The sequence below is a fragment of the Myotis myotis genome, unplaced genomic scaffold (assembly GCF_014108235.1).
Source record: "Myotis myotis isolate mMyoMyo1 unplaced genomic scaffold, mMyoMyo1.p scaffold_m19_p_6, whole genome shotgun sequence".
NCBI classification, from domain to species: domain Eukaryota; kingdom Metazoa; phylum Chordata; class Mammalia; order Chiroptera; family Vespertilionidae; genus Myotis; species Myotis myotis.
Genome location: NW_023416368.1, coordinates 30,256,186 through 30,271,799, shown reverse-complemented (window position 1 = coordinate 30,271,799; position 15,614 = coordinate 30,256,186). Strand labels below are relative to the sequence as shown.

The 15,614-nt window shown below is 44.8% G+C and overlaps 1 protein-coding gene and 1 pseudogene across 2 annotated transcripts in view; one reads left to right on the top strand and one right to left on the bottom strand.

The window, feature by feature from the left end:
• The window catches only part of CTNNA1 (catenin alpha 1), a 182,521-nt gene that overhangs the window by 8,675 nt on the left and 158,232 nt on the right, over window positions 1–15,614 (top strand). The gene's annotated exons all lie outside the window — the stretch shown is intronic.
• LOC118658378 lies at window positions 4,960–6,398 on the bottom strand (annotated as a pseudogene).

Below are 15,614 nucleotides of genomic sequence, written 5' to 3'. Positions count from 1 at the left end.
CCCTACTGGGGATTGAGCCTGCAACCCAGGCAAGTGCTCTGGTAATTGACCCTGGTTCATGGGTCAATGCTCAACCACTGAGTGACACCAGCTGGGCTAAAATATTCTGAATATTAATCCCTTATCATATATGATTTGCAAATACTTTTTCCCATTTTATAGGTTGTCTTTTTACCCTGCTGATAATGTCCTTTGACTTTAACTTTTTGTCAAGTTCAGTTTATCTATTTTTTTCTTTTGTTGCCTGTACTTCTGGTGTCATATCTAAGAGATCATAGCCATATCCAATGTCATGGAGCTTTTCTCCTATTCTCTCCCTCCTCCCCCTTCAGCTGAACTGTGGGAACCTTGAGAGCAGGAACTAGGTTCCTTTGTAGCCACTTTACCTTCCAGCACAGTGAACACATGGTAAGCTAGGACGACCTGGGGAGAGAATTAAAAGAAATTCTTAACAAGTCATAATCCTAATATATAAAGAGCCAGGGTCCGTCACGACCTAAACGTCTGGATGGACGACCGAATACCAGGCTAGGGCCCCGGCTGGTGTGGCGGAAGTCAGTCCTGGGTCCCGTGGGTCCCGACTGCCTGTGGTGTGGCGGTGGGAGGGAGCTGTGGGAACAGAGCCATGCTGCCATCAGACTGGCCTCTGGGTCCCTCCTCCTGCCTGCAGGCTCCGGGGAACCAGAGCCATGCTGCGATCTGACTGGCCTCTTGGTCCCTCCCCCCACACGCAGGCTCTGGGGAGCCAGAGCCATGCTTCGATCTGGGAATCTTGGTCCCTCCTCCCTGGCCCACAGGCCCGGGGAACCAGAGCCATGCTGCGATGGGTCTGTAGACCCTACCCAAGGGGTTCTGGATTGTGAGAGAGTGCAGGCTGGGCTGAGAGGCTCCCTGCCCCGAGTGCATGAATTTTTCTGCACCTGGCCTCTAGTAAACAATAAAAAGGTGTGTGGTAGGGTATCTTTTGCTGTTGCTAATTTGTCATTGATTATATGTCTACTAGAGGCCTGGTGCACGACATCCGTGCACTGGGGTGGGGTGGTGGGGGGTCCCTCAGCCCAGCCTGTGCCCTCTCATAGTCCGGAACCCCTTGGGGAATGTCCAACTGCCGGCTGGACATCCTCTGAGAGGTCCTTAGCACTGTGCTCACCAGCTGTTAGCCCAGTTTCTGCCTAAGCGGCATTCTCCCTGTGGGAGCACACTGACCACCAAGGGCAGCTCCTGCATTGAGCATCTGCCCCCTGGTGGTCAGTACACATCATAGCGACTGGTCGTTCGCTGTTCAGTCCATCTGTTGTTCGGTCGATTTGCGTATTAGGGTTTTATTATATAGGATTACCTGATGGCTGGTGATTATGTGCTTTTTTGAGTTTTTAATCTTATGAGTACCAGCCTGAGAGTGAACTTTGTCATCTGTGTAATGAATAAGATGATTTATAAAGGACTAGTGACCCGGTGCATGGATTTGTGCACATCGAAAGGAAATTAATTAGAAGGTGGCTGGTGGGGTGGGACTGGGTGAGACAGGCTGGATTCACCCTGGAGCCAACCTCCCGTGGTCCCTCCCTGGCCAGCTGCACCTGGGGTGGTACTGAGGCTTGAAGGGCGTCTGCGGAGTGAGCAGGGTCCCTCTGGCAGGTGGGGTCCCTCGGCCTGGCCTGCGTGGATCAGGCTGAAACCGGCTCTCCAACATCCCCGAGGGGCCCCAGAGTGGGATAGAGCACTCTGCAGAGTTGCTGTTGTACAGGGTGTGGAACGCAAACACAGGTGTGCAGTAAACCAGATTCGGGGCCAACAGTGCCCCAGCAACAACATAACTCACGGCTGAAGGTGAAATCATGCAGCCCCGTGAGGAATCGGGCTCCCTCCTCTCTGGTTTCAAGGTGCGTCACCCAAAAACCACTGCTGCCAAGTCACTAACTCGGCAGTTCCTGCGTTGAGCGTCTGCCCCCTGATGGTCAGTGTGCATCATAACTACCGGTCGGATGGACACTTAGCATATTAGCCTTTTATATGTATAGATATTTATTTTAGCCTCTAATGTGTTAAAATGCTAATTTATTCTTTCAGTTTTGGAGTGCTGGACAGTACAAATTTTTATCCATATTAAGTGGGTTGTCCCATAAATAAAACCAGTGAACTAGTTCAGTTTTTAAATAGCATTAAGTTGCTGATTTACCTTCCTTGAGATTCTTCTCCAGTGGTTCTCAACCTGTGGGTCGTGACCCCTTTGGCAGTTGAACGACCCTTTCACAGGGGTCGCCTAAGACCATCCTGCATATCAGATATTTACATTACAATTCATAACAGTAGCAACATTACAGTTATGAAGTAGCAACAAAAATAATTTTATGGTTGGGTCACAACATGAGGGACTGTATTTAACAGGCCAGAAGGTTGAGAACCACTGTATCTAGACTGTAAATTCTTTTGTCAGATGCTGAGCTTCAAGGCAATTACATTCTTTTGTAAATCCTTGTCTTCTGTGATACCTGACTTAGTTCTAAACCCATAGCAGATACTCAGTAAATACTGAATTAGTTATAGTAGATGTACTTAATGTTATATGTAGAATTGTGTCATGTTGATATGGGGGTGAATGGCTTTATACCCAGTTTATTAAAGTTTAAAAAAACTTATTTTTTTCTTAAGTAAAGCTCATTTATATCACCTAGAGATAAATACTGTTAATATTCTGATGTATAGCCTCTAACCTTGTGTATTGATTATGTATAGCTTTTATAAAAGCAAGATGTTACCTTATGCTTTTTGTAATCTGTCCATGGATTGTTACTTGAACATTTCCTGTGTTAGTAGTTTAAGATTAACCTTTTGTACCGCTAAGAAAAAAGAAAGACTGCCAAAAAACTAGGAAATGCCATCAGATGTAAGATAATCCAGATTTTTGACTTAAAAATGTGAAATGCCCATGTTTCAGAATTGATGAAATATGATTAATTGCACAATGCTAACATAGCAGGTTTTTTTGCCTTTGATCAGGTTTTTATTCCAAACTAGTGTCTCGGTGCATGGATTTGTGCACATTGAAAAATTAATTAGAAGAAATATTTTAATATTGCTATTCACATCTTGCTAATGAAAAGAAAATAAGATTCCACCAAGTCTCCTACCTACCTACTCCAGGACTTCTGTGAGGATCAAATGAGAAGAGGCACGGGAAAATGCTTCACAAACATTTGGTTAAACTGTAAAATGTTTGCACCTGGCTATAAAGCAAGTCGGGTTTCTGGGCTGAAGAAGCTCCAAGTAGGCTAGTCACTAGAGAGAGGAAGCTGGTGCTGCTATGTGATGTTATTACCTGGCGCCCACAGCCACTGTTTCTGGGCTGGGCTGTGGGCCACATTTTGTTCCATGGGGTCTCGGCAGCGTTGGCTATGATTTGGTGGGCTGTCACTCCGGGATGGTGGCAGGGCCTGTGTCCCACTTGGGGGAAGCCGAGTATTGCTTTGTTGGTACCAGGTCTGCAGTGCCGTTTCTTTGTAAATGGCCAGTGTGTGTCATAGCAGCTCCTGTGTTGAGTGTCTGCCCCCTGGTGGTCAGTGTGTGTCATAGCTACTGGACGGACAGACACTTAGCCTTTTATATATATAGACTAGAGGCCTGGTGCACAAAAATTTGTGCACTCGGGGGGTATGGGGGGTTCCTCAGCCCAGCCTGTGCCCTCTCGCAGTCTGGAACCCCTCAGGGGATGACCACCTGCTGGCTTAGGCCTGCTCCCCAGGGGATTGGGCCTAAGATGGCAATCAGACATCCCTCTGGCAGCCCGGCAGCCCTCGGGGGATGTCCACTTGCCAGCAGGGAGCAGGCCTAAACTGCAGTCGGACATCCTTAGCGCTGCTGAGGAGGCAGGAGAGGCTCCCACCACCACCGCTGTACTGGCAGCCATCAGCCTGGCTTGTGGCTGAGCAGAGCTCCTCCCATGTGAGAGTGCCCTGACCACCAGAGGGCAGCTTCTGCATTGAGCGTTTGCCCCCTGGTGGTCAGTGTGTGTCATAGTGATCAGTCATTCCCAGTCCTGCTGTTAGGGTCAGTTTCCATATTACCTGTTTACTATATAGGATAGAGGCCTGGTGCACGGGTGGGGGCCGGCTGGTTTGCCCTGAAGGGTGTCCCGGATCAGGGTGGGGGTCCTGCTTGGGTGCCTGGCCAGCCTGGATGATGGGATGATGGCTGTTTGCAGCTGGTCACACCCCCTTCAGGGTGGGGGTCCCCACTGGGGTGCCTGGCCGGTCTGGATGAGGGGATGATGGCTGTTTGCAGCTGGTTACACCCCCTTCAGGGTGGGGGTCCCCCTGGGGTGCCTGCCCAGCCTGGATGATGGGATGATGGCTGTTTGCAGCTGGTCACACACCCTTCAGGGTAGTGGTCCCCACTGGGGTGCCTGGCCAGTGTGGGTGAAGGGCTGGCTGAGGGCTGTTTTCAGGCTGGTGGGCGACTGAAGCTCCCAGCCTCTCCTTTTTTCTTTTTCTTTTTTTAATTCTGGGATTAATTTACCTTCTATAGCTGTCACTGGAGCTTAGAGCAGGCTCCAGCTCTGAGACCGTTGCCGGCTGAAAGCAGGTACCTGGGTTTGTTTAGATTCTATAATTGAAACTCTGTTGCCATCACTGACCACTCTAAGCTCTGAGGCCGCGCTGGCTGAAAGGTTTCTGGGGTTTGTTTAGGTTCTATAATTGCAACATTGTTTCATCTGGAGCTCAGAGATGAGCTGCGGCCGGCAGGAACATTGACTTTCTCCATCACTGGAGTAAGCAAGCCTCATGTTCGCTTCAGCTGCCTGGCTGCCGGCCGCCATCTTGGCTGGCAGTTAATTTGCATATCTCGCTGATTAGCCAATGGGAAGGGTAGCAAGGTTATGGTTAATTACCATGTTTCTCTATTATTAGATAGGATTAGCTGTGCAAAGTGATTTGACTTTTATGGAATAAACATTTAAATTTATGCCACAAGCGTCTTTTCTTCTGTAGTGGGCTTCTTTTCTGTGGACTTCTTTTCAGCTGCTGGTTTCTTGGTAGCTGTAGCTTTTTTCCCCACCCAAAATTTCTGCTTCATGATTCCCACAGCCTTCTTTCCTTTCTTCTCTACTACAGGGGTCTTGCCTGAAACCTCCTTCTGATCTAATTTGACTTCTAGCACTGCAGCAGCTACTGCTGCTGCTTTATCCATCTGGAGGTTGTGGTTCTAGGCCTGATGAAGAATGGTGCTCCGGTGCATGGTCTTTGTATATGGGTTTAGCGTCAACATGATTATCGGGTTTTCCAGTGGATTCTTTTTTAGGACTCTGCCATGAATCTTCTTGTGTAGTGCTTTGGCTGGGCATTTCAAGATTCTGCTAAAATATGTATTGAGCTTCTTGTGAATGGGAAGGTTGTAGTTACTATTGAGGGAGGCAGCTTTACGCCAGGTGCCATACAGATCATCTTAATTTGTGGAAAGCACTTTCAATCCAAATGCAGAAATGGCCCACATCCCCACCAGGAGCAAGTTTCAAAATGTTCAGTTTGCTTACATGAAGCAGAATAATTCCAGGGATGATTCTTCTGAAGCTTTGATACCATTGTCCTCATAGAATTCCGTGGTCAGCAAACTGTGGCTCGTGAGCCACATACGGCTCTTTGGCCCCTTGAGTGTGGCTCTTCCTAAGCCTTAGGAGTACCCTAATTAAGTTAATAACAATGTACCTACTTATATAGTTTAAAAAATTTAGCTCTCAAAAGAAATTTCAATCGTTGTACTGTTGGCTCTGTTGACTAATGAGTTTGCTGACCACTGTCATAGATGATGCAAGGTCCCCTGTGCTGGATATGATGACTGTTTCTCATTAGCTCTCATTCACTTTTTGATATAAGTCCAGGTCTTAAGTTTCTTAAGAAGCAAATCGGCCTCTTTAGTTTTCTTGTAGCCTTCAACTTTATCTTCCACCACCAAAGGAAGTTCAGAAACTTCCCCAATATGATGACCTTTAGACATGACTAGTGCTGAGAAGGCTGAGGCAGCCAGGGTAGAGAACATGGCATATCGCTTCTGTGTTGTGTTCATTCTGCAGTGCCAATGGCGCCAGGTTTTAGTTGGTGCAAACATGCAGCCTCCATAACACATATTTCCAAAAGCATCCTGGCCAGAATAACGAGTTTGACCACCTCCAACCCTGGAGATTTGAGCCACAGTACCCCAAGACTCAGCATGTTTTGATAATCTGCCAATTCACTGACAGCTTAGGGCCATCTGTTGCTTTTGTGCAAGTTGGTGTGAGCAAAGTTCACAATATCTGGTCGAATAGGAGCCTTGAACGCAGCAGGTAAAGTTACTTTTTTGCCTGATGACTCCACCTTTTTAGAGTACACTGATATTAGTGGAGGAGCACATGCCATGCATGAGAGGAGAAGGCCACACTCCTATCTACCCGGTGGCTCCCATAGGAAAAAGTAACATATTAATGATCCCCTTCTACTTTATTATGTAGCTTCTTTGATAAGTTAGACATTTAGTTTGTTTCCAGAGCTGCTTTAATTTGTAGGTAAATCTTTTGCCCATGCTTGATTATTTCTTTAGGATAACTTCTTAGAAGTGGAATTCCCGGGTAGGGGGAGGTGGGAAGACTTGCTACACTTTAGAAAAGTTTTTATTGTGGTTAAATATACATAACAAAATTTACCATTTTCACCATTTTCAAGTGTTTCAGTGGCATTAAGTGTTGTGCAGCCATCATCAATATTCATTTTCAGAACTTTTTCATCATTCTAAATAGGAACTCTTTACCCATTAAAACAGCGGTCACCAACCCGTGATCTGCGGACAACTGGTGGTCCGTGAGATCCGAAAGGTTGGCGACCGCTGCATTAAACAGTTACTCCTCATCTTACCCTTTCCCTAGACCCTGGTATACTCTGTTCATTCTTTCTCTATGAATTTGCCTATTCTAGGTACTTCAGAAAGTGGAAACATATATTCCTTTGTGTTGGGCTTATATCACTTAGCATAATGTCTTCAAGATTCATCCATGTTGAAGCATGTACCAGAGTTTCCTTCCTTTTTAAGGCTGAATAATACTTTACTGTATACATACAACCCATTTTGTTTATCCATTCACTTGTTGATGCACACTTAGATTGCAAAATTTTAGCTACTGTTAATAATGCTGCTAGAACACAGGTGTACAAATATCTCTTTGAAACCCTGCTTTCAATTATTTTGAATATATACCCAGAAGTGGAATTGTTTGATTATAAAGTAAATTTATTTCTAATTTTTTTTAGGAACCACCATACTGTTGTACAGTAGCTATACCATTTTACATTCCTACCAGCAGTGCACAAGAATTCTAATTTCTTCACATCCTTACCAACATGTACTTTCTTTTGTAGTAGCCATCCTAATGAGTGTGAAATGGTATCTCATTGTAGTTTTGAATTGCATTTCTGTAATGATTAGTGGTGCTGAGTATCTTTTCATGTGTTTTTGACCATTTGTGTATTTCTGGAGAAATGTCTATTCAAGTCTTTTGCACATAATCAGGTCGTTTGGTATTTTTAAAAAGAATATATTTTTAATGATTTCAGGGAGGAAGGGAGAGGGAGAGAGAGAAACATCAACGATGAGATAATCACTGATTGGCTGCCTCTTGCATGCCCCCCACTGGGATCAAGCTCACAACCCGGGCATGTGCCCTTGACCGGAATCGAACCTGGGACCTTTCAGTCTGGAGGCTGACGCTCTATCCACTGAGCCAAACCAGCTAGGGCAGGTTGTTTGGTATTTTAATTGTTTAAATTTTAGGAGTTCTCTATTCTAGATGTTAATCCTTTATCACAGCACCACCAGTGTGGCTCAGTGGTTGAGTGTCGACCCATAAACCAGGGGGTCACGGTTCAATTCCCAGTTAGTGCACATGCCTGGTTTGTAGGCTCAATCCCTAGTAGGGGTCATTCAGGAGGCAGCTAATCGATGATTTTCATCATTGATGTTTCTGTCTCTCTCTCCCTCTCCCTTCCTCTCTCTGCAATCAATAAAAAACAACATAATCCTTTATCACATATATGATTTGCAAATATTTTCTTCCATTAACTGGGTTGCCTTTTCATTTTGTTCATGTCCTTTGATACTCAAACATTTTCATTTTGAAGTCCAATATACCTATTATTTTCTTTGGTGTCATATCTAAGAAATCATTGACAAATCCAGTGTCATGAATCTTTTGCCCTATGTTTTCTTCTAAGAGTTTTATTGTTTTAGCTCCTACATTTAGGTCTTTGATCCATTTTGAATGAATATTTGTATATGATATTAGATAACGGTCCAATTTCATCCTTTTCCAGTTGGATTTACAGTTTTCTCAGCATCATTTGCTGAAAAGTCTGTCCTTTCCTCATTGAATAATCTTGACACCCTTGTCAAATATCATTTGACTATACAGTAGATGTGGATGCTTGTTTCTGGGCTCCATTCTATTTTGTTGGTTCTGTTTTTCTCTATGCCAGTACCACAGTGTTTGGATTACTGTAGCTTTGTAGTAAGTTGATGGACCAAATTAGCGTTTGAAGCTAATAATATTTTGTGCACTTAAATTCTATGGTTTAGTTGTATGTACGTGCTGTTGTTAAAATAAAGCCCTTTAACTTTTCTGTATTTTTATTGTGGAGGTGATTGCACAACTGTGAATTTGTCAAAACTCAGAATAGTACATCAGAGTGAATTTCGCTGCATGTAAGAGGTGAAAAAAATAAACAGTTAAAAATTAAATTCATTCACAATGTATATTTTTGCTAGTTTTTGTATGCTATATAATAAAAGCCCAATATGCAAATTGTCCCCTCGACCAGGGGCCGGGGCCAGCTGGCCAACTGCAGGAAGGGAAGCCCCGGCCGGCAGCCAGCAACCGCTAGGGACCCTACCTGTGCACGAATTTTGTGCACTGGGCCTCTAGTATAGAATAAACAAACAGTGAAAGATGTGGAATCGTTTATCCTTTTTGCTTTCCCAGTCCAAATCATATTTTCCTCATGAATGATTGTGAAGCCATACCCTTAGAAGACTTAGAGGAATTTTGGTTATATTGTACATATTGGAGGCTTTAAGTTTTATTAGTACCTCCTGTTTTCTTTTAAGAAGTTAAACATATCAGGCATCTGGAAGAATCTCAGAGCATTAGTTCTGAAAATTTGCCCAGATGCTGGTGTGCTTGCTTGCGGACCTGGAAGGTGTTGCTTGTGCAACTTGGTAGTGTGCTCAGCACACCCATGTTGTGGCCACGGGTTTAGTGGGCTGAACATTTTGGGGAAGTGGACAGTCTGGCTTGATTTGCCCTATGTCACTCTGTTTGCTCACTTGCAAGAGCACTATACTAAATGTATCCATTATTGAAAGTTCAAAGTGTGCAGAAATAACCACACTTCAAATAAAACTTCAACATTGCCCTTTCTCTGTTGGAGCCTCTAAATGTTCATTATTTTCTTCTTTAGTTTTTTTTTATAACTGTCAAACTTATTTCTTATCCTTGTGCAAGCATGCCCCAACCCCATTTCTAATGGAGCTTGAAATTAACATGCATTTCTTTTTACTTTCTGATGGACTCATCTGTCATCTGTCAACCCCACTTTTTGATTTGGATTAATTTGTGCTTTATCACTGCTTGCAAGTTTGGAGTAATGCACATAATGTAAATACAGTTTGAAAGGACTCTTCAAGTGTTATTCTAAATATTTGTAACAAAGACTTGATCATATGGAACAACTATTATATGGATAGTGTGATTTGATTTTTAAAGTGTCTTGTTATCTGGTCCATGTTCCCATTATAGTAAAAGAAGAGAGGGAATTATGGAAGTTACTATAATTGTGATTTTTTTTAAGACTTTGAGGGCTTTACAGAGAAAAGAACTTATCAGTTGCATTAAAATTTTGTAATGAGCCTGTCTGGTGTGACTTAGTAGTTGAGTGTCGACCCATGAACCAAGAGGTCACTGGTTCGATTCCTGTGCCCGGGTTTCAGGCTCAATCCCCAGTAAGGGACATGCAGGAGGCAGCCGATTGATATTTCTATCTCTTTCTATCTAAAAATCAGTAAAAACATATGAAAAAATATTTTGTAATGAATAATTTAATCTAATTTAATCTTAATGTTAAATAACTACTCTTATTCTTTAGTTGATAATTTGAAGGCTAGTTTTTTCCTGGATTGTTTTGACTATTCCATTTCATTATATTGAGCTGTGGATTTCCCTCATTTTCTTTTTCTGAGATTTTTTATTATTAAATATTGTTATACATAAATAAATCATCAGTTATATTTTGAAAATGTTTTATTGCTATGGTTTATTTTATTTTGCTAGTATTTGACATTATGAGTTGAAGGTGTGAATTTGAAGCCTGGTTAATTATCAAGTTACATAATCCTGTACTGGTTTATTAACCAGGTTAGACTGTAGACTGTTCTTGAAAGTGAAAGTGCTATCATAACTCAGAAAATGCATTTATTGTGGACCATTGCTAGTGACATGAAGGATAGGAGTTTTTGTTAATAGTCCATTTGCCTTGTGCAGCTTCGAAACCTGCTTTCTTTCCAAGCAAAGATGCATTGTTACTATTCTTTCACGGTATATTGAATATTTCATAATGTTAAATATTTCAGTGATAATCCAGACTCTTAATCATGGTTTGTGAAAAATGATAGTGCAGTGAATAAGGCAGAAGCTGAAAGGGTAAGTTATAACTGACATGTCAGTATTCATGAAAATACTCTATTCCTGGGGAATCTCTAAATTGACAAAGGTTTCTTATAATCATCTGTTATTTTCTTGCTTCCTTGGACCTGAGGTCATCGTGTTCTCAGAAAAGCTCTGGACTGACTTTGAAGTGTATCTTTAGAAACCTGTCATTTTGCAGAGAAGTGCTAAGTAAAATGTGAGCTTGATAGCTTGGGAGAAGGGGGGAAAAATCCAAAGAAGTGAAAGATGGCAACCCTTGAGAAAAATTTAAGCTTCTTTAGGGTCATTAAGACCAGTGAAAGATGTGATTTTTTGGGGTATCTTTATTGAGTCAGGGTCTAAGGAAGTATTTAGTTTGCTATATCTCAACTGTCATGGGAAGGGTTCAATTAAATATTATACCTTTACTAGTGACAAGGTGCATGGATTCATGCACATTGAAAGGAAATTAATTAGAAGGTGGCCGGCGGGGCGGACTGGGCGAGATGGGCTGGACATGCCCTCGAGCCAACCTTCCACAGTCCTTCCCTAGCATCTGTGGAGTCAAATGGGGTCCCTCTGGCTGGTGGGGGTCCCTCAGCCTGGCCTGTGGGGATTAGGCCAAAACCGGCTCTCCTACATCCCCGAGGGGCCCCAGAGTGGGAGAGGGCACTCTGCAAAGTTGCTGTCGTACAGGGTGTAGCACGCAAACGCAAGTGTGCAGTAAACCAGATTCGGGGCTCACAGTGCCCCAGCAACAACATAACCCACGGCCAAAGGTGGAATCACGTGGCCCCACGAGGAATTGGGCTCCCTCCTCTCTGGTTTCAGGGTGTGTCACCTGAGAAGCCCGAGAACTGCTGCTGCCAAGTTACTGCAGCTCCTGTGTTGAGCGTCTGCCCCCTGGTGGTCAGTGTGTGCCATAGCAACCGGTTGAATGGGTAGAGGGACACTTACCATATTAGCCTTTTATATATATACTAGAGGCCCGGTGCACAAAAATTTGTGCACTGGTGATGGTGGGGGGGGGGGTCCCTCAGCCCGGCCTGTGCCCTCTCGCAGTCTGGGACCCCTTGGGAGATAACGACCTGCTGGCTTAGGCCTGCTCCCGGGTGGCAGAGGGCAGGCCCAATCCCTAGGTGCAGCCCCTGGTCGGGCTCAGAGCAGGGCCGATTGGGGAGTTGGGGCGCCGCCCCCTGTCATGCACAGAGCAGGGCGGATCGGGAGGTTGCGATGCCACCCCTAGTCACGCTCAGGGTAGGGCCGATTGGGGGGTTGGGGCACCGCCCCCTGTCACACTCAAGGCAGGATCGATGAGGAAGTTGCGGCGCCACTCCCTGCCATGCACAGAGCAGGGCCCATCAGGGGGTTGAGGAGCTCCCCCTGTCACGCACAGAGCAGGGTCAGTCAGGCGGTTGGGGAGCTCCCCCCTGTCATGCACAGAGCAGGGCCCATCAGGGGGTTGAGGAGCTCCCCCCCTGTCACTCACAGAGTAGGGCCGATAGGGGAGTTGGGGCACCGCTCCCTGTCACAGAGCAGGGCGGATCAGGGGGTTGGGGCGCCGCCACTCTCACACTCAGGGCAGGGCCTATGGGGAGGCTATGGCTCTACCCCATCACACACAGAGCAGGGCCCGTGGGGGGGAGGGGGGCGCCGCATCCTGTCACACACAGAGCAGGGCCGATCTGGGGGTTGGGGAGCTCCCCCCTATCAGGCACAGAGCAGGGCTGATCAAGGGGTTGGGGCACCTTCCCCTGTCACGAACAGAGCAGGGCGGATAGGGAGGTTGTGGCCCCGCCCCCTGTCACACACAGAGCCGCAGGGCAATCAGGGGGTTTGGGCGCTGCCCCCTGTCACGCTGATCCCGGTGCTGGGAGGCATATTACCCTTTTACTATATAGGATAGAGGCCTGGTGCATGGGTGGGGGCTGGCTGGTTTGCCCTGAAGGGTGTCCTGGACCAGGGTGGGGGTCCCCACTGGGGTGCCTGGCCAGCCTGGGTGAGGGGATGATGGCTGTTTGCAGCTGGTCACACACCCTTCAGGGTGGGGGTCCCCACTGGGGTGCCTGGCCAGCCTGGGTGAGGGGATGATGGCTGTTTGCAGCTGGTCACAGCCCCTTCAGGGTGGAGGTCCCCACTGGGGTGCCTAGCCAGTCTGGGTGAGGGGCTGAGGGCTGTTTTCAGGCTGGCGGGTGACTGAAGCTCCCAAATGCTCCTTTTTTTCTTTTCTTTTTTATTCTGGGCCAGCTTTAGCTCTGGCTCCAGCTCTGAGGCCTCTGCTGCTGAAAGCAGGTATCTGGTTTGTTTGGATTCTATAATCGAAACACTGTATCAACTCCAGCTCTGAGATCCCAGCCGGCTGAAAGCAGGTTTCTAGGGTTTTGTTTAGCTTCTATATTTGTAAGAATGTTTCAAACTGCAAGCTCAGAGGCCGGCAGCAGCAGGCGGGGAACGTTGGGAGTCCTCCGTCACTGAAGCAAGCAAGCCTCATGTTCGCTTCAAGCTGCCTGGCTGCCGGCCGCCATCTTGGCTGGCAGTTAATTTGCATATAGCCCTGATTAGCCAGTGGGAAGGGTAGTGGACCTAAGCTAATTACCATGTTTCTCTTTTATTAGATAGGTTAGATTGTAAGTCTGCATTTCAAAGCAGGTGTTGGGGGAGATTTTAATGTGGGAGTCACCCATTGCTAATAGCCTCAAGGGGTTTACAAACGAATGGGATTAGCCTTAGTAATATCACTTGATAGTCAAAAATTAGCAATCTATACCCATTTTTACTAATCTATAATAAGAGACATTTCTTATTTCTTTCTTCATGCTAGATGAAACCTAAAACAGTTGAGCCAATTCAATTAATAAGGTATAAAATGTTATTAGATGAAAGTTACCGTGCCTAAAAAAGCCATGGTCCCTGTGCTCAAAGAGCTTTCAGTTTCTTGGGAGATAGACACACTAATATAGTGCTCTGTGGCAAGTGTTGTAATAGAAATGAGATGCTTGTAAAGTATTGTGGGGGAACCCAGAAAAGAGTGAACAGAAGCAGAGGACATTTGTGTAAGTCTTGAAGGAAGATGGAAAAGCCTGGAAGGGTTCTCTGAGCAGAGGAAAGGGCTTGCTTGTACAGAGCTCTGGAGGCACGCACAAACTGGAGAAGAGTTTCATGGAGTGGAGGCAGGTTATGAGGCTGATATGCTAGCGTGGGTCATGTTTGTTCGAAGGAGTTTTGGCTTCATCTTGTCTGTGGAAGCAGATTACTAGGGTTGTTAGAAGACTCCTAGGTAGTCTAAACCAGGACCTACGCCACATCCTTGAGAACGGGAAGGGTTAGTAGGGTGAGATATTTATTGAGGTACAGAGGAGGGGGAGGGAAGAGGAGGAGAGGGGATTCTAGAATCTCTTTCTAAGGGACCCTGATTTGGTGGAGCTTTAGTCAGTGAAGATGGGGAAGGCCACAAGGGGAATAGATTGGAAAGAAGATGCTTAGTTTGGGGCCTTTGGAGTTTTGAGGAACTCATCTCTGCAGTTATGTGTGTGAACTCATTTAGATTGGGGAAATGCCACAATGGTTAGGAACGCACTTGCTAGTTGCTTTTAACCTTCACTATGGTAACTGTAAGGTGGGGTTCCATTTTTTTGGGGGGGGGGTTCCATTTTTGAGTGGTGGTGGTGGTGATGTTCAGGATTTCTTAAGTAACTAGTATAAACAGTAAGAATAATAAGTAAGAATAGAATGTCCCAAAGTATTTTTAAATTAAGAAAGGTGAAATCCAAATCTCTTAACTACTTTGCTTATCTTTCAGCCTTATCCTCTGCCATCTCACTCTTCATCATCTTTTTTTCACTCACATTTGTGGTTCTTGGAAGGTGTCAAAGTTCTCTAGTGTTGTTGCCCCTTTGCAGAACCTGAAACAGCTGCCCCCTAACTCCATCTGTACATTGGATCCTGAGTGAGGACTTGCTGGCCAGTTGGGAATTCTTTCCTGGGCACTCCTCTTGTGCACTGATGGAGCAATTTATAACTTAATACTTTCTGTTGTATTGTAACTATTTTCCTGTCTAGACTGTGAGCATTTTTCCCCAACTTAAAGAAAGAATCTTTAAATGTACAGAAAAGTTGAAAGAATAATACAACGAACACTTAATTTATCAATTCACGTAGATTAACCAATTATTAACATTTTCAAATTTGCACAATTCCTCTATATAAACATTTTTTTCAGAGGCATTTGAAAGTAAACTGTAGATACCAGGGTACTTCACCCTTAAGTTCTTCAGTGTGTAATGCCTAGGAATAACATTATTTAGTTCCTTTTAAAGAGTGGCCTAAGAACCAATGTCAGCTTTCCTGGGACACTTGTGAGAAATGCAGACTCTTCCTACCCTAGACCTACTGAATCAGAATATGCCTTTTAACAAGATTCCCAGAAGTATTGCTCTCATGCACAGTCCATATTCATATAAATTCCACCAGTTGTCCCAGTGATGCCCTTTATAGTTGTTGTTGTTTTTTTTTTTTTTAAATCCAGGAATTAGTAAAAGATCACATACTGCATTTAGATGTCATGTTTCTTTAGTTTTGACTTTCAGCCTTTAAACCCCCCTCGCCCAATACAGTAACACTTTTGGAGAGTTTAGGCTAGTTTTATAGATGTCCTGCATTTGAATTTGTGTAATTGTTTCCACGTTTGGCAGGATACTACCTATGTGAAGATGACTCTTTCTCAGAGTATTGCAGTTGTTGGCAGGTTGTACCCCTGATGGTGATGCTAAGTTTAAACACTGCTTAAGTGGCATCTGCCAGATTTCTCCATTGTAAAGGCACCTGGTTCCTTTTGTACTTAATCATTAATTGCTGTGATGATCTGGTAGGGGTTTCTAATTAGTCTTTGTGTCTAGCACCTAGCAGGATCCGG